At 37.8% G+C, this 10,438-nt stretch overlaps 1 long non-coding RNA gene across 2 annotated transcripts; it reads right to left on the bottom strand.

The window, feature by feature from the left end:
* Positions 1-2,801: 2,801 nt before the first annotated feature.
* Positions 2,802-5,048, bottom strand: LOC135058088 (uncharacterized). Of its 2 annotated transcripts, XR_010244588.1 has the most exons (4): positions 4,965-5,048; positions 4,082-4,185; positions 3,193-3,288; positions 2,802-3,083 (listed from the first exon to the last, which is right to left on the bottom strand). It is a non-coding gene; the product is annotated as an uncharacterized LOC135058088 (long non-coding RNA). The 2 variants fall into 2 exon arrangements; XR_010244589.1 differs by lacking the exons at positions 2,802-3,083; positions 3,193-3,288 and adding an exon at positions 3,620-3,670 and having other exon boundaries at positions 4,965-5,031.
* Between the last annotated feature and the right edge of the window lie 5,390 nt (positions 5,049-10,438).

Below are 10,438 nucleotides of genomic sequence, written 5' to 3'. Positions count from 1 at the left end.
CTGCTGTAGATAAAGTGGCTGCTGTGGGTACTGGTTGGAACCAGACAGATGTAGACACGGAGTGGATACTGGATGGAACCAGCCAAATGATAAATGAAGCTTGAGAGCGATGAAATATAAATGATATATGGAGCTTGAGAGCGGTGAAATAATAGTACCGGTGGTAAATGGAAATCTGCAGAAATGGTACCGGCACTTTAAGAAGAGCTGATCTCTGCTGGAAGCAGGTGAATCTGTAGCTGGAAACAGATGAGTCCCAGAGGACTGGAGAGTCAGGCTGCACCGCAGGTGGTAGACTGGAGCGGGTCTCTTTAGTGGAAGCTTGGATACAGGAACTGGAACCTGGAAAACAACCACAGGAGAGAGACAGACTGGAACTAGGTTTGATAACCAAAGCACTGACGCCTTCCTTGCTCAGGCACAGAATACTTATACCTGCAGCAAGGAAGGGATTGGCTAGGCAATTATGCAGATTTCAGTGGAGCAGCGGATTGGTGGAAATTGAACAGGTGACAGAATCCAACATGGCTGCGCCCATGTAGTCACTTGGAGGGAAAGTTGGTTTGGTAATCCATGTGGAAACTTAGCAGCAATGGCGGCGCCGGCCACAGAGGACAGGAGACGCCAGACTGACGACTGCGCACTAGAACCACGCGGATGACAGCGGAGGCTGCGGCTGGCATGAGGCGCCACTCTGATATCCTGTATACTGGAACACAGGAACGGTGGCGGAGGCCGCGGAGGACGGGAGACGCCATTCAGGAAGTAAACATGGCACCGCTGTGACAGCGTCTCAGGGTGACAGGAGAGGGAAGCAGAATGTGGACATCAGTATTACAGATGAAATCCGGCCCTGGAACGCTGAGCAAGCCTCAGGAGACATCTAAAAGGCAAGTAATGGCGTCCAGATACCCGGATCGTGACAGAAAGGACTGCATGTGAGAGTGATGTGTCTTTTTTGCTGGTGCAGGAGCATAAGGCAAGAATGTCGACTTACCTGCGGTAGTCGCCGAGACTAACGCATCCAGCCCATCACCAAATAAGGCCTCACCTTTGTATGGGAGAGCCTCCATATTTCTTTTGGAATCTGCATCAGCATTCCACTGGCGAATCCACAACGCCCTCCGAGCCGATACTGCCATGGTAGCGGCAATATCCTTCATAGCTTCCAGCATGTATGCGCCAGCGTCTTTGATATGACCTAACGTTCGGAGTATCTCGTCTCTATCAATCGTGTCAATTTCCGATGACAGATTATCTGACCATTTTTCGATAGCACGACTCACCCACGCGCAAGCAATGGTGGGTCTGAGCAGCGTACCATTGGCCACATAAATAGATTTTAACATAGTCTCCATTTTGCGGTCTGCGGGCTCCTTTATACCCCTTTCACACTGCAGCTTTAACCCGGTAAATTGCAGATTTTTAAGCCTTCCAAAACGGTTCTAGCTGTGGTGTGAAAGGGCCACCTTGAATTTACCATTTTCAAAATACCGGTATTTTGAAACGGTTAAAAAGCAGGGTCCTACACGGTTCAGACCCATTTCATTGTGCAGTGTGAAAGGCTCAGAAACTGTATTTCCAAGCCACAGAAGGTGATAGGCTGTCTCCATGCATGATGTCACCAGGCAGAAGCAGGAAATAAACACATGGAGCGTTTTATTATACAGAATACAGTTTAAAATGGCAAATTGGAGTGATGAGGAGGTTAGGGAGCTGCTTAGGATCAGAGGGGATGAAGACATATGTAGACAAATCACTGGGACAGTGAAGGATGCAGTAATCTTCAAAAACATGGTAAAGATGCTTGAAGCTGCTGGGTTCCATCGTACGACTAGCCAAATTATTAATATTTAATTAATAATTAATAATTATTAATAATATGTGGGCCAGAAAAGTCCATTTACAATGACAACCACTGTTTTCTATGGGTGAGAAGGGCTCAATGTGAAAGGTACCAAAACGGTAATGAAATGGTAATATACTGGTTACAACATGCGATGTGAAGGGGGTTTAACTGCTCAGACCCGTTTTAAGTAGGGATGAGCGGGTTCGGTTCCTCGGAATCCGAACCCGCCCGAACTTCATGTTTTTTTACACGGGGCCGAGCGACTCGGATCTTCCCGCCTTGCTCGGTTAACCCGAGCGCGCCCGAACGTCATCATCCCGCTGTCGGATTCTCGCGAGGCTCGGATTCTATCGCGAGACTCGGATTCTATAATAAGGAGCCGCGCGTCGCCGCCGCCATTTTCACACGTGCATTGAGATTCATAGGGAGAGGACGTGGCTGGCGTCCTCTCCGTTTATAGAGAAGAGAGTGAGACAGTAGAGAGAGACACAGTAGTAATTTTGGGGAGCATTAGGAGGAGTACTAGTTACTTGCTGAAGTGATAGATAGTGTGACTGTATATTATCTGACTTGTGGGGGAGACACTGACAGTGGGGAGCAGTTAGAGTCTGAGAGCAGGACTCAGGAGTACATATAACGTACAGTGCACACTTTTGCTGCCAGAGTGCCACACTGCCATTGTGACCACACTGACCACCAATATAATATATATTATGATTGTCTGCTTAGGAGTACTACTTGCAAGTTGCTGATAGTGTGACCAGTGACCTGACCACCAGTCACCACCAGTTTAATATATATATATATATATATATATATATAAAACAAAAAATCAACCCTAATATCTTGCGCTATACCTCTAGTCTCAAACCAACAAGAAATACCCTCTGTCAGATAAGGTATTAAAAGTAGATTACAAATAGAAATGGATTCTCGTGGGAGCCAATATGCCTTTTGTATGACAATAATTAAAAGTTTTTATTGTACAGAAACAAACAATATTTATCCTAAGCGTTCGTTATTGACACAACCTTCTAAAAATTCATATAGAAACAATATTACAATCTTATACATAAATTACAGTTGGATGTGAGGATTTTACAGCCAGGTGATCACAGTCAGAACTCGAAATGGATGTATCTCCAACCAGATGCTTGTGAAAAGGACTTTGTTAACCAGACGTTGCAAAACCCAACGCGTTTCGTCCGTTAGGACTTCATCAGGGGTTTGGAATCTGGATAGTTACAAATGGAAATATATAAATCATATAGTCTTCATTAATAAGACATATTATTATCCAGGTAAGTATTCCATTGAAATCTATTGTGGATTAACATACGTACCAGTTCTTATAGTAGGAGTGATTACCATTGATTAGAAAGGTTTAGAATATCCAATGATTACATCCAATCACATATTCAATTTGATAAATATAATATCTGAAACATTATCGTTATGATAATCAGTAAACATTATCCTTATACAAATGATAAAAGGAAGAGGGAGGGAGACTCAAAAGAAGGGAAAAGGGAGGGAAAGTCGAAAGAATATTATGAATGTCAATATAAATCAAATAGCTCCGTATTTATCCACATAATCAACATCAATTCAGCTGATGGAAATGATACAAAGGGCAGGGTCTACAAGTATCAGAAACTACCAATAGTTATAGAACACCCCAATTAAAGTCCACATAAAACTTCAAATTCACAATATACACACAATTATATCCACATTACAACTCATTGTACAATACATACCTAGATAGACTTCAAAAAAAATATATATAAATTTGGTTGAAATTAGATGATGTTACGTTCCCTAAAAGGGATAAAGATAAAATAGTTTTTTGTCACTCAAATGATTGTTAATAGGAAATGTTCCTGTAACATCCTGTTTACCATTAAAATAACATAGATGCTACCAACAAATCAGAGAAGATATAACAACAACTTCCTCAATTGATTATAAGAAACCATGCTGATGTCAGTATTTAATGTAAGGTATTTAAGGTGATTCAAATAGAAGAACTTGTTTATCCCAAACTAATTAATAAATGATGTCTTTAATCTAACATGCAATGGGGAGTGGTATATTCAATTAATCATTAGAGAGCCAATTAAGTTCACAGCTGTAATTTATAACCAGCAAGAAGAACTTTTTAACATCTGAAATACTAATCTTAACATCATATGGTATTTAATATTTGCACTAAATTAGTCTGGTTCTTACCTATTTTCAATCAAGAATGGTGGAACCTTATAGTCTACCTCTGTTTATACATGTCACCAAACAGAGAACTTAGGAAAATTTCAAATCCTGAACGAAACTATTCCCTGTGGACAAGTAAATCTAAATCAGTATATTACAATCATACTCAAATTAAGTAGTTACTCTTAAATTAAGGAATCCATTCATCTAATAAATTTTCAAAAAGACCATCCAATAACTAAGTTCCAAATATACAATTATAGTACTCAAACTTACTTTTTACAGGAACAAGTGCAAACTCACTGAATCCCAACTACAGAATGAGAGGCAATATAAGGACATCCCTTTATAGCTCCCTTGATATTACATCACTTCCTGCTGGCTGATTAATTAATTTATTATTAGTTAGTGATGTGTTAAGACCTCATAGTACTATGTGGAATGCCATTCTTACTGGTTACCTAACAGATCCCCTAAATGATGTCTTTAATCTAACATGCAATGGGGAGTGGTATATTCAATCAATCATTAGAGAGCCAATTAAGTTCACAGCTTTAATTTATAACCAGCAAGAAGAACTTTGTAACATCTGAAATACTTAACCTCATATGGTATTCAATATTTGCACTAAATTAGTCTGGTTCTTACCTATTTTCAATCAAGAATGGTGGAACCTTATAGTCTACCTCTGTTTATACATGTCACCAAAAAGAGGACTTAGGAAAAATTTCAAATCCTGAATGATACTATTCCCTGTGGACAAGTAAAACTAAATCAGTATATTACAATCATATTAAAATTAAGTAGTTACTCTTCAATTAAGGAATCCATTCATCTAATAAATTTTCAAAAAGACCATCCAATAACTAAGTTCCAAAAATACCAATATAGTACTCAAACTTACTTTTTACAGGAACAAGTGCAACCTCACTGAATACCAACTACAGAATGAGAGGCAATATAGGGGCATCCCTTTATAGCTCCCTTGATATTACATCACTTCCTGCTGGCTGATTAATTAATTTATTATTAGTTAGTAATGTGTTAAAACCTCATAGTACTATGTGGAATGCCATTCTTACTGGTTAACTAACATCAATTCTGCTTCCTGACATTATAAAAATAAGAGGGGACAAAATCTGAACGCTACATGCATTCCACTCTCGCGTGCGTGTCAACGCACCGCACTTCCGGTTCCGGCGGAAGTACGCACCGCGTGCGTGTCACAGTCACGCACTTCCGGCGGAAGTACATCACATGCGAGTCACGATCGCTGTTTGCGTGCCATGGTCCCGTAGTTCGATGGAGATGTGTCAGCGGATGTTAAATTTTGTGGTTAGCTTTAGGGATTCTGTCTGTGATGAATAAAGATTAAACAAAAATTCTTTATAAGGTCTACTATCAAAGAGTTCTTTGGTCATTAAAGTCAAACTCTTTTTTCACAGTTAGAATTGTAACATTAATATTGAATTCTAAATAGTAATAAAGTGCTGTTATCTCATCAATTAAATAAAGGTATTAATAGTGCTATTTATTAAATAAGTGTTAATCAATATAAGTGACCAATTTGTGATGTTAAGATTAGTATTTCAGATGTTAAAAAGTTCTTCTTGCTGGTTATAAATTACAGCTGTGAACTTAATTGGCTCTCTAATGATTAATTGAATATACCACTCCCCATTGCATGTTAGATTAAAGACATCATTTATTAATTAGTTTGGGATAAAAAAGTTCTTCTATTTGAATCACCTTAAATACCTTACATTAAATACTGACATCAGCATGGTTTCTTATAATCAATTGAGGAAGTTGTTGTTATATCTTCTCTGATTTGTTTGTAGCATCTATGTTATTTTAATGGTAAACAGGATGTTACAGGAACATTTCCTATTAACAATCATTTGAGTGACAAAAAACTATTTTATCTTTATCCCTTTTAGGGAACGTAACATCATCTAATTTCAACCAAATTTATATATATTTTTTTTGAAGTCTGACTAGGTATGTATTGTACAATGAGTTGTAATGTGGATATAATTGTGTGTATATTGTGAATTTGAAGTTTTATGTGGACTTTAATTGGGGTGTTCTATAACTATTGGTAGTTTCTGATACTTGTAGACCCTGCCCTTTGTATCATTTCCATCAGCTGAATTGATGTTGATTATGTGGATAAATACGGAGCTATTTGATTTATATTGACATTCATAATATTCTTTCGACTTTCCCTCCCTTTTCCCTTCTTTTGACTCTCCCTCCCTCTTCCTTTTATCATTTGTATAAGGATAATGTTTATTGATTATTATAACGATAATGTTTCAGATATTATATTTATCAAATTGAATATGTGATTGGATGTAATCATTGGATATTCTAAACCTTTCTAATCAATGGTAATCACTCCTACTATAAGAACTGGTATGTATGTTAATCCACAATAGATTTCAATGGAATACTTACCTGGATAATAATATGTCTTATTAATGAAGACTATATGATTTATATATTTCCATTTGTAACTATCCAGATTCCAAACCCCTGATGAAGTCCTAACGGACTAAACGCGTTGGGTTTTGCAACGTCTGGTTAACAAAGTCCTTTTCACAAGCATCTGGTTGGAGATACATCCATTTCGAGTTCTGACTGTGATCACCTGGCTGTAAAATCCTCACATCCAACTGTAATTTATGTATAAGATTGTAATATTGTTTTATATGAATTTTTAGAAGGTTGTGTCAATAACGAACGCTTAGGATAAATATCGTTTGTTTCTGTACAATAAAAACTTTTAATTATTGTCATACAAAAGGCATATTGGCTCCCACGAGAATCCATTTCTATTTGTAATCTACTTTTAATACCTTATCTGACAGAGGGTATTTCTTGTTGGTTTGAGACTAGAGGTATAGCGCAAGATATTAGGGTTGATTTTTTGTTTTGTAGTATTGTCTCTGTCAGTTAACCCTAAGATTGCAGCTTTTACCAAAAATGCCGATTTTTAGCGATAGATCAAAAAGACAGTTAAAAGCTAAAAATATTTTTGATGAGGAAGAACAGGTGTTTCAACCAGATGAAGATGATTATTATGGCTACCTTAATCTGGTAGAAAAGTTAGCAGTAAAAGAACTTAATAATTGGTATGATATAGTTACATTGGAGAAATATCTTGAAGTAGGAAGGATCCCAAGAGGCCTAAGGCTACATAAGACCCCTACGATAGGAGGAGGAAATGAAAGCTTTATCACCAATTGGAATTCGATCTTAGATGATTGTTCCAATAAACTCATTGGTTTGATTATTTCTGAAAGGAAGAGGGAATTAGGTCGTATTGAGGAAGAAATCAAGAAAATTGAATTACAAGCCAATAAATTTGATGATAGTGAGGAGTTCAAACGGGATGTGGTGGATCTGCACCACAAACTAGATAGTACTGAAGAAGAAATTATATCACGTAAACAGAAGAAATTTTTGCGAGATAGAAATGATTACATATCTGGCCAGATACATAATTTACCCATTAATGAAGGGAGGATGGAAGAGAGAACTCAGGCACCATTGATGAATCACTCACGGTATGATAAGAGATACCAGGGTGACTATAGACAGTATCGTGGGAACTATGGAGGCCAACAATCTCATAATAGATCCAGAAGGAACTATCAATCCCCCCATTACAATCGGAGAGAAGAATGGAGGGGCTATAGGAATAGATACCCCTCACAACAGGGTGGACAAAGGAATCGATTGGTTTCTTTTCGTGATAGATCTGATCAAGGGAACTATTCGTATAGGGGTAGATATAATACTGACAGATCCCCTACTCCAGTTAGGCAACAGAGAGGCCATTTTTTAGAAGAACGACGAGGACACAGATTTCCTCGCATACAACAACAAAAAGAGGAACTTCACACAAGATTAGATTCTCCACAGGGTGTGAAGAGAGGACACAATGGAGGAAACGAGGATGTAGAGGGGGCAGAGAGAAGCCCAAAAAAACGAAGAGCACTGTTCCATCAAGAGAAGTCCCATCTGGGGTTGTCAATATCGCAAAGAGACAGTTATCAACAGCGGAAAGCTCCTTATTAGAGAAGGGTTTAAAATTTGCGCCGGATTCACATGTAAATAAATTTAATTTATTTATAGACCTTAATAAGTATATTCGGAAATTGACCATCCATAGACATTTTCTTAAAAATCCCCCAATTGAAAGTTCCAATAAAGAGAAACCTCCATTGGTAAAATTACCTTCTAAGTTTTACCCTGTAGAATCTAAAAGTAGTAATTTGGACATATTTTATGAGTCTGTTAAGGAGGACTTTAGAAAAATGAAATCAAAAAGTTCTAAATATGGAAATAATCTGAACCCTCAAGAGAAAGGAGCCTTGAAGTCCCTTAAAAAAGGTAAGAGCATAGTGATTAAAGGGGCCGATAAAGGAGGAGCTTTGGTCCTTCAGACAAGAGAAGCCTATTTGAATGAGGCTTCTAGTATACTACTAGATGGGCATACATATATTGAATTACCTGGCAATCCTACTAAAACTTACCAAGAGGAATTGACCTGTCTGTTAATGAGAGCGTTGAGGGACAATTTGATCTGCAAGGATGAGTTCGATTATTTGGACGTGAAACATCCAATAGTGCCGAACTTTTATCACATACCAAAGATACATAAAAGTAATACAAATCCGCCAGGAAGACCTATAGTGGCAGGAGTGAATTCTCTAACTTCTAATTTGTCGCACTATATTGACATTCGACTTCAACCTTATGTAACTAAAATGGACTCATACCTTAAAGATTCTACAAGTGTCCTCCAGGAACTAAATTCCTTTATTTGGATAAAGGATTATTATTGGCTCACTCTGGACGTCCAAGCGCTATATTCTTCTATCCCGCATTCTAAGGGTATAGAGTCCATTAGAGCAGTTCTATCTAATGATCCCGAATTATCCAAAAAGGATGTGTCATTTCTGCTGGAAGGCATAACATTTATTCTAAACCACAACTTTTTTGAATTTAACAACAAATTCTATTTACAAAAACAAGGTACAGCGATGGGGACTAAGTTTGCCCCATCGTACGCTAACCTTTTTATGAAGGAATGGGAAGATACATTTGTTTATGGTTCTGAATATTGTGAAAACATTGTTTTCTATTGCAGATACATAGACGATCTTCTTTTCATATGGAAAGGAGATAGAGCTAGTATTGATTACTTTATGGCTTCCATTCAGATCAACGATCTGAATTTAAAGTTCACCTATCAAACTGATTCGCAGAAGATAGACTATCTTGATCTTACCTTAATGGGAACAGTAGGTGAAAAGATTAGTACAAAAACGTTTTTTAAGGAAGTGGACACCAATAGTTACATCCCGCAAACTAGTTGTCATTTTCCAGCATGGAAAAACAATGTGCCATACGCTCAATTTCTCAGTTTAAGACGTAATTGTACCAGCATTGAAGACTACTGGGATCAGGCAGCAGTCATACAAAAGAGATTTGAAGAAAGGGGCTATACTGTTGATATGGTCTCTATGGCCAAAATAAAAGCATCTCTACAAGAAAGAGATAAGATGTTACTTCCTAAGGATAAGATTGAACCAGCAAGACAACAGTTAAGACCTTTTATTACACAATTTAACCGTGAAAATCATTCAATTAGAAAAATTCTGGAACGCCATTGGGGTTTACTTTTGAAGGACCCAATTTTGGGCCCTACGCTTCCAAATAAACCTAACCTGGTCTTCCAGAAATCCACCAATCTGAAAAGTATAATAGCACCAAGTAGACTATCTGACTTAGTGCAACACAGAAGCTGTCCAGACTCCATTATACCTACAAAGGGTTGTTATCCATGTTCAAAGTGTATCTGTTGTAAATTTATGGAACGTAAATCCATTAACATTAAAATGGAAACAGGGAAATGGTACAAATTAGGACACCTTGTGAACTGTAACACTGAATATGTTATCTATCGGATCACTTGCAGCTGTGGCCTATCGTATATAGGCAAAACTAAGAGAATGATTAAAATCAGAGTACAAGAACATATGAGGAACGTGAAAAACAAACTGACGTCCCATAGTCTCCCCAGACACTTTATGGATATCCACAATTCAGTTGTGACTAAGGAGAATTTCTCCTTTACCATTCTCGAATACATTCCATCAGATCCTAGAGGAAAAAGTAGAGATCTAACTTTATCCAAACAAGAGACATTTTGGATCTACTCTTTGAACACTCTCACTCCTGGTGGCTTAAACGAAGATATTGATATTGTGTCTTTCCTATAATAGTCTTCATAATAAAAGAGAAGTGAATAGTATTTAACCATTCCTATTATTAGTCCGGCCATCTTACAGCCGCCCCCCCCTC

This window comes from Pseudophryne corroboree, chromosome 3 (assembly GCF_028390025.1).
Source record: "Pseudophryne corroboree isolate aPseCor3 chromosome 3, aPseCor3.hap2, whole genome shotgun sequence".
NCBI classification, from domain to species: Eukaryota; Metazoa; Chordata; class Amphibia; order Anura; family Myobatrachidae; genus Pseudophryne; species Pseudophryne corroboree.
Note: the sequence above shows the minus strand (reverse complement) of the source record. Positions and strands in the feature narration are given on the sequence as shown.